This window comes from Cervus elaphus, chromosome 32 (genome assembly GCF_910594005.1).
Source record: "Cervus elaphus chromosome 32, mCerEla1.1, whole genome shotgun sequence".
NCBI lineage: Eukaryota > Metazoa > Chordata > Mammalia > Artiodactyla > Cervidae > Cervus > Cervus elaphus.
The window spans coordinates 47,321,239-47,338,576 of record NC_057846.1 but is presented as its reverse complement, the minus strand read 5'-3'; the positions used below and the strand labels follow the sequence as shown (position 1 = coordinate 47,338,576).

The 17,338-nt window shown below is 43.5% G+C and overlaps 1 protein-coding gene across 1 annotated transcript in view; it reads left to right on the top strand.

Moving 5' to 3' along the window:
- RARB (retinoic acid receptor beta) overlaps window positions 1–17,338 on the top strand; it is a 572,080-nt gene that overhangs the window by 257,567 nt on the left and 297,175 nt on the right. The gene's annotated exons all lie outside the window — the stretch shown is intronic.

Genomic DNA, 17,338 nt, shown 5'->3' with positions numbered 1-17,338 from the left:
GTGTCTGTGGCAATAACTCATCCCATTAGCCTAAAACCGTCATCACCCGGTATGTTCATCTCTGTTCACAGTCCTATTTGATGGAAACATCTCAGACTCAGGAGTTCTGGCTGAAGAGGCTGCGTGTGGATGTGGGTGTGCACTCACGTGCTCGCGCGTGTCCTCCAGTCTCTCTACTACCAAAGGGAAGAACGGGCTCCCCCCACGACCCTTGCCAGTGACACAGGACCACAGCCTGGGTGTCGTTTTTGCAATTTAGGCCAGAATTGGGGGCCCAGTTCCGCAGGTGTCAGAGCCAGGAATGGCTAGCCAGAGCTCCACCCTGATGCCCCTTTTCATTTTTTCCGTGCAATAAGTCTCCTCAGCTTTGGTACAAGTGTCAAGTGACCATGAATTCAGAGGACATAAGAGGAGAAACTGACCAAAGAATCCACCATGGAAAACGCAGCCAGCTTGCCAGGCAAGAGTCCCACCTCTGTAAGAATTTCATGAGCGAATGGAGATTGCTGGAAGGATCAGTAGAATTTAAAAACTGGAAGCATGCCGTGAGACACAGAAGCCATAAAGGCCCATACTGATAAGTTTGAGTACATAAAAATTTTAAATTTATGTACAATAATAAACATATTTAAAATGTCAAGCTAATAAAGATGATTTCAATGTAAAAAAGTAAAAAATGGAAGAAGACTGAGATCTTTTTAAAAATATATTTTGCTTATTTTGTCATTAGTTAAGAGTTAAATTTTAAACTTTGGGTCCTCACTGAGGAGGAACATTTCTAATGCAAAAGGTTTAGGTTTCAGAGAGAGATATTTGGGCCCCAGGAACTTAACTTCAGTACTTCCTATGTGGCTTTAAGCAAGTGCTAGTCCTTTTTTTTTTCTTCTTCTTCTTCTTCTTTTTTTTTTTGCTGTACCATGCAGCATGTGAGATCTTAATTCCCCAGCAAGGGATCAAGATCAAACCCATGCCCCATGCATTGGGAGCTGGGTGTCTTAACCACTGGACCACCAGGGAAGTCCCGAGTGTCAGTCTTCAATTCACTCCACCTATCCATCAGTTGGCATCGAGTAAAGACACACACACACCAATCCAGTTATTTCTCCCAGAAGCAATTTAATATAGGGATTTGGTTGTACAGCTGATGGAAAAGCTGAGAGAGGGAGCTTGAAGGTGGCACAACCCAGATGTCAGCTTCCACAGGAAGCTAAAGGGACAGCTGAGGCAGATGGTGGAAGCTGAACCCCAGAGGAGGTCCAGGCACCCAGGAGAAGGACCTAAGGCAGAGGGTTCTCCCCACACCTGCCCCTGCTGGCAGAAACTTCCGGAAGCCAGTTGGCCATGTATTCTGCCTTCCCTAGTCTTTTCCCTCTTGCACCTATAAAAAGAGAAGGAAAAAAACCTCACAATCTTTGCAGATTATCTGCCAGATTCATCCCGCAGCCTGACCCTGCTCTGTTCTTTATCACAGGCTTCCACGGCATAGAGGTCGGTAACCAAGGCCCAGCCCGCCCAGCGCTGCATCACCAATCCCCTGCAGTAACCTCACAGGACACCAGAAAGCATTGCTGTGTGTTTTCCTCCAAAGACAGTCTTAATCTGCTCATTTTCCCTAAAGGACCATATGTAACCCTCAGCAGTGGATCTGTGTTACCATTGACCACGTAACTCTTATGCCAGAGGCAGCGTGGGCAATGTGGTGGTTAAGACCCAGAGCTCTGAAACCCCTGGATTCAAATCCTGGCTGTACTTCCTGTGCGGTGTTGGGCAATTTAGCTTCTCTCTATTCCTCACTCTTCTCATTGTGAAGTAGAATTAAGGAGAGTTCCAATCTTACAGAGTTTTTCATTTTGATTTCCATTTAGGGCTATGTTCTCCTGAGTTGTAATTGGTTCATTTTCTCAGGCCCTGCCTAAAGCTTTGACATCTCAGTGGCCTGCTTGTATTGCTATAGCAGGATTATAAAAATGGGACTTCTTCTGCCTCCATGTTGACTAAGGTACCAGTGCTGATTTCAGATCCATGCTATATGTGAGGAGGACCATCAGAAGCAGGAAGGGACTCGCTGAGAACAACTTCCATGACTCTGCTTTCCAACCCCCTCCCCCAGCAGTACTGGAGGCTTCAGACGTATCAGGAAGCAGAGCAGGTGTGTGTGGGGGACCTGGAAAGGGGCGCTTTGTCTCATATCTTAGGTGCTTCTTAAAAGACGGTCTTGTTGGCCAGTTCAATAAGTGTCCATGGCTGCTGTTGTTTTTTTCCTTGATCCAGCACATTTTTTTATTGATGTATAGCTGATTTATAACATCATGTTAGTTTCAGGTGTATAGCAAAATGACTCAGAGATATATTGATATATAAGGCTTCCCAGGTGGTGCAGTCCTAGTGAATCCTCCTGCCAGTGCAGGAGACATGGGTTCAATCCCTGGCTTGGGAAGATCTCCTGGAGGAGGAAATGGCAACCCGCCCCAGTATTCGTGCCTGGGAAATTCCATAGACAGTGAAGCCTGGCAGGCTACAGTCCATGGGGTTGCAAAGAGTCAGACACAACTGAGTATGCACGCAAGCACATAGATAGACAGATATGACATAGATATAGATATGTGTTTATATGTATATTCTTTTTCCAATTCTTTTCCCTTAAAGATAATTACAAAAGATTGAGTAAAGTTCCCTCTGCTATACAGTAGGTCCTTGTTGGTATCTATGCTATATATAGTAGTGTGTATATGTCAAGCCTAGCCTCCTAATTTATCCTTCCCTCCCTTTTCCCCTTTGGTAACCAAAAGTTTGCTCTCTACATCTGTAAATCTCTTTCTGTTCTGTAAATAAGTTCATTTGTCTATTTTACATTCCACATGTAAGTGATATCATGTGATATTTTACTTTGTCTTTCGGACTTGAGTCACTTGGTGTCAGTCTCTAGGTCTATCCATGTTGCTGCAAATGGCACTATTTCATTCCTGTTATGACTGTGTGATATTCCATTATGCACTTGTACCACACCTTTTTCACTCCTCTGTGGATGGACACTTGGATTGCTTTCATGTCTTGGCTATTGTAAACAGAGATGCAATGAATGTTGGGGTAACTGTATCTATTCTAATTAGAGTTTTATCTGGATGTATGCCCAGGAGTGGGATTGCTGGATCATATGGTAACTCTATTTTTAATTTTTTAAGGAATCTCCATACTGTTCTCCATCATGTCTGCACTAGTTTACATTCTAAATAACAGTGTGGGAAGGTTCCCTTCTCTCCAGCATTTATTGTTTGTAGACATTTTGATGATGGCCATTCTGACTAGTGTGAAGTGATACCTCATTGTAGTTTTGATTTGCATCTCTTAATATCTAATTATATTGAGCATCTTTTACTGTGCCTTTTGGCTATCTGTATGTCTTCTTTGGAGAACTGAATCCATGACTATTGAGTGTCCAAGAAAAGTACATTCAAGGATGTATAATCTAACATAATATAATAAATGCTGGCACAGTCAGATACCAGAAGAGGCAAAATTCAAGTTGAGGCTTGAAAGAAGATACTTAGGAAAATATTAGAAGATAAACACATCATGAAATGTCCATAAATAAAAATCCTCTCACCCACAGCAGAAAAACTGAAGGACAAGCAGTCCTGGAATATCCCAGAAGACTTTTTCTGTCCCAAGGAAGCTGGGAATGAGGGTTTTGTTGAAAGCTACTGCTTCAAGGAAAATTGAGATCACCATATCCATGAAAAAAGGCAGATGGCAGGTAACTTCACAGTCTTCTAGCTTAGAGACCTCAGGCAAATTATGTCCCTCTGTCTCTGTGTCACCATCTACAAAATTCTGGTTTTAATTGTACCTCCCTCTTGATGTTGATGGATTTCCCTGCTGGATCAGTGGTAAAGAACCTGCCTGCCAATGCAGAAGACACAAGTTCAATCCCTGGGTCAGAAAGATCCCCTGGAGAAGGAAATGACAACCCACTCCAGTATTCTTGCCTGGGAAATCCCATGGACAGAGGAGCCTGGTGGGCTATAGTCCATCGGGTTGCAAAAGAATCAGACATGACTTAGTGACTAAACAAGAACTTGACATTGACATGTTTTTAAAATGAGTTGAGTTTGTATGTGAAAGTGCTTAGCATGGTATCTGGCAGGTAGTAAATAACCAAAATTCTTAGCTCAATTATTTTAACTATTTGGTGGTAAAGGTTTAGTAGATTATTCAAGGAAGAGAATGATAGGAATGATCAGGATCACTGCGGGGGGGGGGGGTGGGGGGGAACCTTTTTCTACCTGGGCTGTAAACTGCTTCCTGTCCAAATTGTTTTACTGCTTAATTTGAGGATCCTCTGGGTGGATCTCCTGCATGACCCCATGAAGTGGTCCATGTCATTATTATTGGTTGTAACTTGGAAGTCCTAAGACTTGTTTTTCGCCTCAGTCCAGAGTTGGTCAAATGAACCAGCCATCTCAGTATGGCTTTCACAGCAGTGCTTTACTTCCCAGCTGATCTGGAAAGGATGTTTCACAGGGACTAGGAGATGTTCCTTCAATATCATGGGAGGTCCCTAAGGCCATGGACCAAGGTGATTCTTGGAGACTTTGCATTTGGTTCAAGGCTCTCCTTCCCCAAGTGTCTATGGTCTACAGAAAGAGTTAAGTGGACGATAAAGTATATAGCTAAAGACCCAGGCCTTTCCTCTGACTTCTCTGGACCTCTAAGTGTTCTGTATATGGAGACTATAGGATACCCATGCCCCTCTGTGATGGCAGGCACAATGGTCCATGTCTGGGTGCATCTATCTTAGGAGAGAGTTCATTGCTTTCTACATATTCTCAAATAGTTAAAAATAATAACTGGTTTAGGGTAAAGTAGGGAAATTAAGGCCTAGGTTCCCCACCAGCAGAATAATCAGACCAATAGCTGAAACATAATATCCTAGAGAAAGAAAGGAGTTTATAATCAATTCATAACCCCACAAACCCTCCTACCCCTAACATCGCAAAGTTGGGAAAAAAACAGAGAATCCAGAAGCCGCCTTTCTTTTTCCCAACATACAGTTTACTTTTAATTTTATTTCGGATTTAGACTGGTCAAAGGCTTTCCTGCCTTCTCTACGGAGATGTAATACAATATGAACTCACAAGAATCATGGTTTGTTTGTTTTCTTGTAATCTGAAGCAGCTTTTATCAAAAACCTAATTCATGAGGAGAAGATAATCATGTGCAGGAAAAAGCAGATCTTTGTGAGTTTTTTTTTTTCCTTTCCTTTAAGATATCAGGACTATAAAGTATTATTTTTTTCTTCTTGTTTTGTCGATCCAGTTTTTTTTCCCCTCATCTTTCAGTCGAGTCTCACGCATGGGATTAATTAGATAAGACGAATCACTGAAAGAACATTTATCTTTATCCAGGAGATTGTTTTCAGAATTTTTTGATGTTGTTCTAGCATTTCCACTTTTTTAGTGGCTTTTTATTATGACGGATGGGTTCAACTGCTTTTAATGCATGGTGAGGCAAGCGTTTGCTTATGTGTTGTGTATATGTGCATATGAGAAACATTAATTTTTAATTTACTCTGTTTACCTTGAGCAACTGCCAGTGGATGATTCAGATATTCCAGAGAAAGGGGCTTTTCTTTTGTAATAGAGGACAAAGGACAGCTAAGCACACGTTCTTTCTTCAAAGCGGAGGCTTGAACGGAGGTGGCAGTAGTGTTTATTTGTCCGGCTTACAAGAGGACAATTTGATTATGTAAACATTCATATAATTTTATTAAGAGTTGCTACCACATCTTTTCCTCTAGTGGATGCTTATAAACTCGGCTTAGACACAGTGATAAAGAACTAGCTTTTAACTCAACAACTCGTTGTGTGTCTGAGAATCAGATCTCAAGCCAGTGGTATGGTCAGGGATAAGTTTAGACTGGTCCCTAATTTCCTGTCACAGGCGTGACACCACACTGGGAATATCCCCAGCCTTCCTCACCTGTCTGGGACTTGGGTGGCCCAGGAGGCCGGATGCCTGGGGTCTGCAGATTCCAAGGAGAAACAGAACTTCCCAGCTTCCCTGGGAGGGCTCGGGGATGAAAACTAGAGAATCCCACTGGGCTTCCAATAACTGCTGTGGACATCCTCATTCAGGGGCCTCTTCAACCCTCCCCAAAGCATACAAGAACTGCCAGGGGTTTATTCAGACAAAAGAGAACAGTCCTGATTCCAAAGGTCAGGAGGGAACTCAAGCACCTGAATGACGGCCGACGGTGCAGCCCTGTGAGGCCTCGCGGCACGGCTGCCCTGTCTGGTTGTGGGACGTGCACTGCTCCAGTGCAGTACCGGTCACACCAGGGAGACCGCTGACTTGTGCACTTATTAAAACGGGTTTCTGGAGGATGGCATTTAGTGACTTGTTCTAACATAATTAGAATATTAGCTCAGTTTTAGGTGACATGAAAACAGTTGTCATTATTCCCACAAGTTTAGTTTTTGTAACAAATCATTAACATTTAGTGAGCACTTCCTGGAGAATGATGTTAATTGCTTTTGGCCTCTCCCTTCAGGAGAGACTTCTGTTTTATTTATGAAGCTTTCTTTTTGGCTGTGCTGGGTCTTCGTTGCTGAGCCGGTGTTTCCCTAGTTGCAGTGCGCACGCGCGGGCTTCTCATTGCAGTGGCTTCTCTTGGAGCGGGGCACAGGCTGTAGGGTGCGGGCTCAGTAGTTGTGGCTCAGCAGCCTAGTTGCTCCATGGCGTGTGGAATCTTCCTGGACAGGAATCGCACCCGTGTCCCCTGCATTGGCAGGCAGACTCTTAACCACCGGACTACCAGGGAAGCCCAAGTCTTCTCAACACAGATTCACAGCACCCATCGGTAGGGGGAAAAATGGTATCTTCATTATCATTCACTTCTAGCTGAAATTTAGGATTACTAATAGAGGCAGCCAAACACAATAGTACCAGCAGCACCTGTAACTTTTTTCATGTCACATTTAAATTATTGCAGTACCTCAAAATATCACTCATGCTCATCACTATTTCAAAGTGATGCTAACGGTTAAGCCCTACTAGTAATAGGCTATTTAATGACTTCATAAAGGGGAACATCTACTATTATATCACAAATTTTAAAATGTCTATTTTGACTGTCTTTTAATAAAACTGGTTTCCATTATAATACTATGTAGTTTAAATATTATGTACTTTATCTTATGAAACCCTAATCTGAGAAGTGGTTCCCAAGCCTTAAAGCCAACTGCAGGGCCCGTGGCACAAGAATCACGTTAAGAGACTTTGTTTAGCATGCTGAAGACTGGGAAATATTCATTCCTTTCTCTCTCCTTTTTGAGAATCATTTGCCCCCAGCTCCAACTGACTGTGGAAAGTCATAATAATTGAACGAATCCCCCGAAGAGTTTGCCTCTGTGTCTAATTGCCGTGCAACATAATTACAACTACGCATCGCATTACATATACATCAAATCGATTTTTAGTTCATTTGCTTCGATTTCAGCACCAAACTCCGTTCATTTCAGCAGGCTTCATAGAGTCAGAGCTTCTGCCTCGGTGAGACGTGGCTGAGGAGGAAAGGAGGGTGCCCGAGGTCAAGCGTGGCTCTAAATTTAAGCCGTGCTCCCGTCAGCACTGCCGCAGGGCGGTCTGGTACACACTCCCACGTGACCACAGATGTTTTCTAGGAAATGTCCTTGCGTGATCATTTGGTCAGCACAAACACGCGCCCCTCCGTGTGGAAAAGGGACTCGGGTGCCGTCAGCGGGGCCCAACTCCCAGGCTTCTCCGCCTTTGAGGCGGCGGGAGGGCGCGCGTGCGCCGAGAGACGCGCCGCTTTCCGCGGGCGGCGGGAAGCGTCCTGTGCAGACAGGCGCCTCCTCCGACCCGGCCTCCTGGTCGACCGTTAGCAGCGCCGCCCGCGTCTCAGACCTCCAAGTTCCAGGAGGACTATGCCTGCTGAGTCTGAGGGCCTTCCGGGCTCGCTCAGGGAGCCTCCTGATACAAACATCCTGTAGATGGGGGGCGCAGATCTGTGAGAAGAATCAGGGGAGCCAAAGTTTTCTACAACAAGGTCATAAAGGCTTGAAAAAAGAGGGAACACAGTGATTCCTGGGGAAGCCCCTGGCCTGTGAGGGTGGACATGACGTCCCCTTGGTGACTGGACGTCGCCTTGGTCATGGGTACAGAGACCTGGGCATGAAGACCTCGCTAGCCCGCCTTCATATTTTCACGTATGTATTCAAGGAGCACAGGACAGTCTTTTACATGAGTGACACTGTGTTCGGCAATTTTTGTTAACTGATGTGTAGTTGATTTACAGTGTTGTGTTAGGTTCAGGAGTAGAGCAGAGTGATTCAGTTATGCATATACATATATTCATCTCTCTTCAGATTCTTTACCCGTGTAGGATCTTACAGAATACTGAGCAGAATTCCCTGTGCTCTATCTATAGCAGGTCTTCCCCGTTGTTCACCTATTTTATGTGTATGTTAATCCCTAACTCCTCGTTTGTCCCTCCCCCCACTTTCCCCCTCGGTATATACGTTAGGCAGTTTTTATGTACAGCATCTCTTTTAATCCTCAGATTTCCTCAGGCTCCACCTACCAAGATGTCTCTGTTGTCAATCTCCTTTATAGGATTCTAGTCCTCCTCTTTAATGCCTCCTCTTTTCAGGAGTCCCCAGCTTCACACACAGGACAGTTTCACAGTATCTCCCATGGGTGCGTCTCACTCCCCAGCTTTGCCCATGAGGGTCATGTTCCTTCTCCTCTGCCTGACCCCCTAGGTCACGGCTGAGCCTCTTCTGTTTCTGGGGCTCCAGCTCCACGGAGTGTTTCTCCACCGACATGGTGCCAGCACCTGTGCCAGAGATAGCTTCTCTGATCTGGCATTGGTGCCACCCCCACCGTGGTTGAGGCCATTGGCAGTAGAGACAACGGCGGTGGCTACCGCAACAGCCTCCTGGGGACAGGAGCTTGAGCGTCATTTTCCTCCTCAGCAAGACTAAGGCCTTAAATCCCGCTGAGATCCTGAATCCTGAAGTTTCTGAAGCTTTGCTGCATTTCCAGTTCTAGATGGTAGTCGTAACACGTGCACATATCAACTCCTGACACACTCCTACACGAAATGAAGAAACAAGAACTGTAAATAACAACTACATATCCATGCTCACAACAAAATGTGAAGAGGCTGTGTTTTCCACCAAACAGACGTAGATGAAGCAGATAAGACCTCATGTGATTCGCAGAAGATGCCCATGTTTACCCCACCTGCATGAAGCTCTAAGTAGCTCAGCATCTCCTAAAAACGAGCAAGGCCTCCTGACCACCAGATCCTAAGAGCAGGACCTGCTAGCAGAGTCCCCTTGTGGAAGCTGAGCACAAAACTAGGAGCCCCCCAGAACCTGAGCAAGACCAGCTTCACAGGAAGGAAACTTCATGCTCAGAAAATGAAAGAACTGATACCAGATGACATAGATATGTTCAAATAATTTTAAAAGTTAAAAAAACAATAGCCTCAGAGAGCCAAAGGAGGAAATCCCATCACTAAAATCATAGTAGGTTATATTTTAAAAAGAACAGAGTTTTTAAAACTCAGAGATCTTAGAAATGAACTGTATTATTACCAAAGTTAAAAACAACAAAGAAGCTGAGGGGGATACTGGACCCAGGTGAAGACTAAATCCATGAACTGGAAGATAAATAGTGAGAATTTTTTAAAGTTAACGTTAAAAAGTTAATCTAAGGACAGATCCAGAACTTCCAACATCCATCTGATAAAAGGGCACAAAAAGAGAAAATAGCATGATAAAGAAAAGAAGTAGTGGCCATGAATTCTTGAGGACATGGGTTCTCAGATGACGTTCACACAAAAGCCAAGCTAAATAAAAAACAGTGAGTCATAATCACAATGAGATACTACTCCACACTCACTAAGATGGCTAAAACCAGAAAGTCAGACAATAACCAGTGTGAGCAAAGATGCAGAGACACTGAGACTCTTACATATTCCAGGGGGAATTTTAGATGGTTGCAGTAGTTTGGGGAAAATAGTCTGGCAGTTCTCACAAGGCTAAGCCTAGAAGAAGCATAGGAACCGGGAATTCCACTCCTAAGATATAGTCAAGAGAATTGAAAATACGTTCACATAAAAGCTTGAACATGAAAGTCCATGGAGCTTTATTCATAATCACCAAAAAATGGAAACCACCCAAATGTTTATCACTTGCAGATGGATAAATGAATATGGACAAATGGATAAACATAAAATGGAAAATTATTCCCCCATAGCAAAATAAAGTACTGACACATGCTACAACAGAAGAACCTCAAAAACATTAAAGGGAAGTAGTCAATCGCACAAGGCCACATGTCGTGTGATTCCCATTTAGATGAAGTGCCCAAAATAGGCCGACGTGACAGAAAGTAGATGAGTGATTGCCAGGGGCTGCGACAGGGCAAAATAGGGAGTTACTGTTAATGAATCTGAGTTTTCTTTAGGGGGTGGAGATAAAGTTCAAAATTAGATCATTGTGATATCTGCACAACCTGTGACTATACTTACAACCTCTGAACTGTATACCTTAAAAGGGTGAGCTTTGTGTTATGTGAACTGTATCTCAATTAAACTGTTAGCACAAAAAGAATGAGTCGTCGCCACAGCTGGGCAGAGGTCACCGCCAGATCCTGTGAGAATAGTTCCTCTCATCCCCCACTTGTGTGGTTTGGGTTTAAGGCACTATTCTCTAGTCACAAAGTGTATGTGTGAGAGAGAGACAAATAGTAATAGCTCATTCAGCATGTTTTTTTTTTTTTGCATCCTGCATTCTCAGGTTCTAGGAGGCTGGCCTGAGAGATAATCTGAACAGCAGGCTGAATGTCCTCCTTAGGATGTCTCCAACCTCCACGCCCATGAGAGCATGCGTTCTTGCCCTCGGTCCCTTCCACACGCAGCCCCCTGGCACACACAGCATTCTGTCCCCAGAGCCTAGTACACTCAAAAGAACCTTGGGAGCTATCAGTATCCCCACGTGCACATGAGAAAACCTGAGCTCAGAGAGATGCTAGCTCAAGAAGCAAGAAACACTGACACTGATTTAATCCTCTAGTGTTTGCCAACCCCCTTTAATCTGTTTCTTCAAGGTGCTCTTAATGCTCAGGCATTAAAAAGAATGAAATAACATTTGCAACAACATGCATGAACCTAGAGATGGTCATACTGAGTGAAGGAAGTCAGACAGAGAAAGACAGATACCATAGGATATCACTTATGTGTGGAATGTAAAATATGACACAAATGAACTTATCTATGAAGCAGAAACAGACTCACAGAGACAGAGAACAGACTTGTGTCTATCTAGGGGAGTGGAGGTCAGAGAGGGACGGATCAGGAGTTTGAGGTTAGCAGATCCAAACTATTACATGTGAGATGGATAAACAACAAGGTCCTACTGTACAGCCCAGGGACCTATATTCAATATCCTGTGATAAACCATTATGGAAGAGAATATGAAAAATAATTGAGTCACTTCGCTATACAGAAGAAATAACACAATATTGTAAATCAATCATACTTCAATAAAATTTTTTAATGAAAAAACTACAGTGAGCCCTTGCAGACTAAATTTGTCACAGACCTTTCTGTTCAGAAATAACTACAACTGAGCTAAAATATGATTGTTGACAGTGATGGCAAAGCTGAACTTCCATTAATTTTTTGTGCTGAACCAAATAGTAAGTAAACCAAAGCCCCAGACAAGTGGGCGCCCCCAGGAAGGCCAGAGTCCTGACTGACTTCTGGTTTTCTCTCTCATCCCCCACGACCTGAGCTGGGCAGACAGCACAGGCTCCCACAACACGGCCAAAACCTCATCAAGTACAGATGATGGCATTCATCGTCTCTCCCCCAGTAAACGGTTGTTTGGATGCTCAGGTTTCCCTCTTTGTGAAACTCAGAGGTACTAACAGCTTACCGCAATCACTGGCAGAATTTCAGCCGAGCTACTTTTGAACCCTATAGAGCCACTGCCAGGCTGGCAGAATGTTTTTATTTTGTTTTGTTTGGTCTTGGTTTTTCCTTAATTGCAGACTTCAGTGTCCAGGATTCAAAGATAAATTGTGACTGTGGGTGGCCCACTGGTTTAACAAGACTTATGTCTACTGCCAGGTCATAGCCAAGACAGTCCTGAGGCTTGGGGGTACCTGGTCTGGAAAAGGACACAGAGCAGCTCCAAAGTTTAGAAAAACTGGAAACACAGTGATTCCTCCCTGGTCCATCTCTCCTCCACCACAGGCACCTGGAGACCTGACAGGAGACACCTTAACCCCTCTGGCAGCGATAATACTGGTACAAGCACACCTTCCCTTTGCCAACGTCAAAGACAAAATACCCTTTTTTGCGATATTTTTTGGACCTGTTCCCCTAAAGAAAAGGAAATAAAAGCAAAAGTAAACAAACAGAACCTAGTTAAACTTAAAAGCTTTTGCACAGCAGAGGAAATCATCAAAGAAACAAAAAGGCAACCTACTGAACAGGAGAAAATAGTTGCCAATGATATGACTGATAAGGGTTTAGTTAATATAAAAAATATATAAACAGTCCACAAACTCAATATTTAAAAAAGCAGACAACCCAATTAAACAACGGGCAGAAGTCCTGAATGCTCGTTTTCCCAAAGAGGACATACAGATGGCCAACAGGCATATGAAAAGAGGCCTCTGTATCACTAATCGTCAGAGAAATGCAAATCAAACCCACAGTAACACATCACCTCCCACCTGTCTATCATCAAAAAAACAACAAACAACAAATATTGTTGTGCAAATGGAGAAAAGGGGACCCTCCTATCCTGTTGGTGGGAATAGTAGGTGCAGCCACTGTGGAAAACAGTACGGAGGTTTCTCAAAAAACTAAAAATAGGACTACCATATATCCAGCGATCCCACTTCTGGGTATATATGTGAAGAAAACAAAAACACTAGTACAAAAAGACACACGTACCCTGATGTTCACAGAAGCATTATTCACAATCACCAAGACACGGAAGCAACCTAAGTGTCCATCAACAGAGGAATGGATACAAAAGATGTGGCATGTGTGTATATATATAGGACTATTACTCAGCCGTAAGGAAGAATGAAATTCTGCCATTTGCAGCAACACAAATAGACCTCAAAGGTATTATGTTTCGTAAATTACGTCAGACAGAGAAAGAAAAATACTGAATGTTATTATTTATATGTGAGACCTTAAAAATGAAGTGAATGAATTTAACAGAGCAGAAAGACTCACAGATACAGAGAACAAACTCATGGTTACTAGTAGGGGGAGGGAGTCGGGGAGGGGCAAGATAGATGTATGAAATTAAGAGGTGCCTACTATTATGGATAAAATAAATAAGCCACTTACTGTATTGTACAGCCCAGGGAATATAGCCAATATTTCACAATGGCTTTAAATGGAGGATAATCTATAAAAATGTTGAATCCCTACTGAAACTAATATAACATTGTAAATCACCTATACTTCAATTTAAAAGAAAAAAAATAAAAGGATGGCACCCATAGGACTTGTGGAAGAATTAGACGTTGGGAATGAGAGAAGGAAAGAGGCTAAAATTATTCCAAAGATGGACTGATCAGCTGTAATTGATCAAGCTCAAAGAAAGCATCTGGAAGAGTGAAGATGAGAGCTAGGCTGAATAAGGAAGCAAGAGATGGTCGCAGGCAGTCTAAGGGGACAGTACTAGAGCGCTGCAGTTATGACAGAGGTGACTGCTTTGGGATCAAGTGGAGGGGATTTAAAGGACATTCAAGCACGAGGAAAAGCTTAAACGAAGGTGTGAGCATGGAACAGATACTGGATGTCAAGGAAGAGGAGACCAATGGAAGTGGATGAGGCAGCTTTGCTAGGAAGCGGTGAAAGTGAGGGGGGAGAGTCATGTGTGGCCGGGGTTTGGGAGGCCCAGACCACCTGCCACGCTTACTCTTGCCCCATAATACTCTCGGGGTCCGGACACCTGGCTTCTAGGTTCAGCCACGATCTGGGCATCACTTAAGAGGCCACTTCCTTTTGTGAACATCAGGGAAGTTGTAAAAATACTACCAGATATACGTTATGAAAACTCTCAGATCTCAAAATTAGCATTGGGCCATCCAGAATGTAAAGGGTAACCATTTATATGAACAGGGGTTTAACTCCACCTATAGACGGTGGGGCTCATCTTCTGTGCATGTTAGTAATCTGGCTGCCAGTCAATGTGTGCTTTTGGTTGTATAAGGAATACAGCAAAACTCCACTTTGCACGTGTACCACTCACCATGTGCTCTACATTTCTCAGAGCACCAGCATCTACAGTATCAACCACTCGGCGGTGCAGACACAAAGCCACTTTAACTTCGTGAGCAATTAAAGGATGTATCCAGAGTAATTTTTTTCTGTTCAGTTTTTGCCTCACATATAGAATTTAAGCATTGAGTAAGATGCAAGTCTGCTCCAAGCACTGGTTCACAGTCTTAGCTGCACACTGGAATTACCGGGGAGCTTTAAAAACTAGTGATGCCTGAGTCCTTCCCCCAGAGATCCTGACTTCATTGATCTGGGATGAGGCTTGGGTGTCAGGATCATTAAACTCTCCTGGGGTGAGTCTATAGGTCTTTTCCTCCTCTTGTGTCTCCTGCCTAGAGAAGTTCCTTTAGCATTTGTTGTAAAGCCGTTTGGGTGGTGCTGAATTCACTTAACTTTTGTTTGTCTGGAAAGCTTTTGATTTCTCCACCAAATCTGCATGAGAGTCTTGGGTAGAGTTTGGGTAGAGTACTCTTGGTTGTAGGTTCTTCCCTTTCATTACTTTAAATATATTGTGCCTTTCCTTCTGGCTTGTAGAGTTTCTGTTGAGAAATCAGCTGATAGCCTGATGGGAGTTCCCTTGTATGTTATTTGTCTATTTCTCTTGTTGCTTTCAGTATTTTATCTTTGTCTTTAATTTTTGTCAGTTTGTTTACTATGTGTCCCAGTGTGTTCCTCCTTGGGTTCATCCTGCCTGAGCCTCTCTGCACCTCCTCGACTTGGTTGACTGTTTCCTTTCCCATGTCAGGGAATTTTCCAGCTATTATCTATTCAAATATTTTCTCGGGTCCTTTCTCTCTTCTCCTTCTGAGAACCGTATCATCCGAATGTCAGTGTGTTTAATGTTGTCCTAGAGGTCTCTTTGGCTGTCTTCATTTGTTTTCATTCCTTTTTCTACATTTTGCTTTGCGGCAGTGATTCCCACCAGTCTGTCTTCCAGGTCACTTATCTGTTCTTCTACCTCAGTTATCCTGCTACTGATTGCTTCTAGTGTATTGTTCATCTCTGTTTGTTCTTTAGTTCTTCTAGGTCTTTGGTAAACATCTCTCGCATCTTCTCCGTTCTTTTTCTAGATCCTGCATCATATTCACTATCATTATTCTGGATTCTTTTCTGGAAGGTTGCCTATCTCCACTTTATTTAGTTGTTTTTCTGGGGTTTTACCTTGTCGCTTCATCTGGGACATAACTTTCTGCTTTTTCATTCTGATTAGCGTTCTGTTAATGTGGTTTTCGCTCTAGCTCCTGTGGCACTGTGATTCTTCTTGCTTCTTCTTTCTGCCCTCTGATGGAGGAGGCTTCCCCATGGGAGGGCCTGGTGGTGGGAAAAACTGGGCCTTGCTCTGGTGAATAGGACCTTGCTCAGTAAAGCTTTAATACAATTTTCTGCTGATGAGTGTTGTTGTGCCCCCTCCCTGCTAGTCATTTGGCCTGAGGCAACCCAGCCCTGGGGTCTGCGGGCTCTATGGTAGGGTTAATGGCTACCTCTAAGAGGGTTTACACCAAGGGGGACCTTCCAGTGCCCCCATCCCCATGCTGAGGCCCTGCTGACCCACGCCTCCACAAGAGACCCTCCAACACTAGCAGGTAGTTTTGGTTCAGTCACCAGTAGGGATCACTGCTCCTTTCCTTTGGGTCTTAGCGTGTGCAAGAGTTTCTTTGTGCCCTCCAAGACTGGAGTCTCTGTTTCCCCCAGTCCTCTGGAAGTCCTATAATCAAATCCCACTGGCCCTCAAGGTCAGATTCCCTGGGGATTCCCAATCCCTTTGTCAGATCCCCAGGCTGGGAAGGCTGACATGGGGTTCAGAACCTTCACAACAGTGGGAGAGGTGTATAACAGTGATTCAATATTTGTATAGATTATATTCCTTTTAAGTTATTATAAAATATTAGCTTTTCCCTGTGCTATACAATGTATCCTAGCTCCTCATCTATTTTGTACACAGTAGTGTGTATCTCTTAATCCCATGCTTCTATCTTGCCCCACCCCACCTTATTCTCCCCATTAGTAATTACTAGTTTGATCTCTATATGTGTTAGCCTATTTCTGTTTTGTTATATTCATTCATTTGTTTTACTTTTAAGATCCCACATGTAAGTGATAACATCTAGTATTTATTTTTTTTCTAATTTATCACATTAAGCATAACAATATCTAGGTCCATCCATGTTACTGCAAATGGCAAAATTTCATTCTTGTGGCTAAGTAATATTCCATTGTATATATGTAGCACATCTTTTTTATTTATCTGTTGATGGACACTTATGTTGCTTCCGTATCTTGGCTGTTGTAAACAATATCATGAACACTGGGGTGCATATGTCTTTTCAATTTAGTGTTTCTGTGTTCTTTAAATATATACCCAGAAGTGAGATTACTGAATCACGTGGTAGTTCTATTTTTAGTTTTGGGGGGAACCTCCACACTGTTTTCTACAGTGGGTGCATCAATTCACATTCCCACCAACAGTGTATGAGGGTCCCCCTTTCTCCACATTTTCACTAGCATCTATTATTTGTAGACTTTTTTATGGTGGCCCTTCTGAAAGCGGTGATACCTCATTGTAGTTTTGATTTGCAGCTATGGGCTCCATCTTGGAAGTCCTGCAGAATCTCCCCACCGCTTACCATCTCCACAAGCACAAGGCACCACTGGCTATTGTAGTAATCACCCAGCAAGTCTTCCTGCTTCCACTCTTGCCCGTACAGACTGGCTTCCTGAGTGATCCCTTGAGACTGTAATGCCAGGCATGTTCCTCCCCTATTCAGAGCCCTCCAGTGACTCCCATCACACTTAGGGTGAAATTCAAAGTTCCCCAAGATCTACTAAGATGCACAGGTGATTCAGGCTTTCTTCATGGAGTTCAGCTATTCACCCTGATAGTAGCAGTGTTTACCTGGGGCACTGCTCTAAGCCTTTCCCATGTTTTACATGTCAAGAACAGAGGCACAATGAGGTCAGGAGATGCTCCCCCGATACACCAGCTGGGATCTGAAC